Here is a 2,091-nt window from a genome sequence, read left to right as displayed (position 1 = left end):
GCACAAAGGAATGCAGATTGGGGGAGGCAATAGAGGAAGGGGGAGAAAGGAGAGAGAAGGGAAAAGAGGTTGGGACTAAAACAAGGGAGCCACAATAATGGTTACCAGACTCTCAAGGAATTCTTATAGGAAAGAATCAGCCCCACGTACCATTTTAAAATAAAACAATCAATGCAATAAATTGAAATAATATGAAAGTTCAACTTTCCAACTCTCAGCCCAGTGTAATTTCATAAATTCAGCTTTTTGCCATGCGCTTCTAAAGATTTTAAACACAAACGTTGCAAATAAAGATATTTCTTCTTTCAGCCTCCTCATTCTTCCCAATCACAGTACCCTGCACTAAACAGCTTTCAAGAGGAAATACAGAAAATTACTACGCCCAATCTAAGACACTTCTTTACAATCACTCAACTAACTTTAATTTTCAAGTTAAGAGACAATAACAGTGAGTTACACATTGGTAGATACAGGCTGCTAGAGGACAGGCAGATGGCCACAGCACAAGGTGGCCTGGAAGAGTATCATTAGGGAAGGATCTTATAAATCAGTTTCACATTATATCTAATAGCCAGCAAGCACCTTCACGTGCCAAAGAGCCTTGTTACTGACTAAAATGAGGGATGATTGAAAATACTGACATTTTAATAGCATTTCCCAGAAATTCAAAATAAATGAGTAGCAAACATTTTTCAGTTCGCAGTTCCACGTTAACCACATGGAAACCACCTTATGTAAAGCTGATCAGGCTGTATGCTTTAGCTCCCCAAAAAAACTGATTTTCTGCCTCAGAACGTGCATCTCACAGGCAATTCAGAAGCACAATAATTGTAAAGATACAAGCTCTTGTATCATGTTCATTGCACTTACAATAAAACCAAATCTCAAGTCACATGCTCTGCTTGGAAAGTTTCTGCCATTTAGCAGACATTGTGCTCCAGATTCCCTAAGCCTGACCCGAAGCAATCAGCCTATTCACAATTAAAACCTATCCAGAAATATTTCAGCTCACCACAGCATGCAGAAACCTTCTGCTTCTTGCCAAAAATGGCCTGGATGGAAACGTTTCCTAGCAGTTAGGATATGAATCGGAGGCAACATAACCATAAGGGCTGTAACCAGTGTTCTCAGGAGCTAAATTTAATGTAAGCACAGCGAAGCAGAACAGAGCTCAGCTCTGACTCAGGCCTGGAGCTCAGCGCTGAAAGCAGCCTCTTACCCCTAAGTAACAGCACTGCTACAATGCACAGGAACTTTCTGAGCACTTATGGGGGACGTGGGCCTTACCTAAAGAGAAAGCCACTCAACTTCCAGCTGTCTGGAATGTCCCATCCCTAGAGGCGTTCAAGGCCAGATTGGATGGGGCCCTGGGCAGCCTGGTCTGGTATTAAATGGGGAGGTTGGTGGCCCTGCCTGTAACGGGGGGGTTGGAGATTCATGATCCTTGAGATCCCTTCCAACCCTGGCCATTCTGTGACTCTGTCTGCTAAGAGAGAAGTGACGCAATGCCAACCCAGAGGGCCACCTCAAATCCCCAGGAACCGCTCTTATGGAATCCTGCGTGCAGGCTGCAGGAGCGTTTGGCAAGCCAAACAAGCAGAACAAAGCCCAAAGAAAAGCTGGCACAGCACAAAGAGCCCGTTTAGGAGCGGGTCTGACGCTTCAGCCCGTTACGCTGAGGCCGTCATTCGGAACCGAGCTGCCCGAGGCTGCTGAGGGATGGAAGCAACCCCGGGGAGCAGCCCCACGCCTGCACAAAGGCCTGGAGAGCTCCTAAATAACCACCCGGCCTGCGACCTGATGATTTTAAGCGCCTGCCAAATCCCTGTTCAGATTCCGAACGCCACCGAAGTATTTTCATGAAGATTTCGGGATGCTTTTTTTAAAAAAAAATTATTGTTATTACGTACGGTTTTTTTTTTTTCTCCTCTTAGCAGGGCTGCTGCCATCCCAACTCTCCCTGTAACAGCGGCGGAAAATGGAGCCAGGCTCAGCTCCAGCCGCAGCCCCACCGCACACGCGTCCTCACACAGGAGGCCGCCGCAGGGAAGGGCAGCCCCGGGTGCCCTCCCCGCACACACACAGCCGCTA

This window comes from Meleagris gallopavo, chromosome 4 (assembly GCF_000146605.3).
Source record: "Meleagris gallopavo isolate NT-WF06-2002-E0010 breed Aviagen turkey brand Nicholas breeding stock chromosome 4, Turkey_5.1, whole genome shotgun sequence".
NCBI classification, from domain to species: domain Eukaryota; kingdom Metazoa; phylum Chordata; class Aves; order Galliformes; family Phasianidae; genus Meleagris; species Meleagris gallopavo.
Note: the sequence above shows the minus strand (reverse complement) of the source record.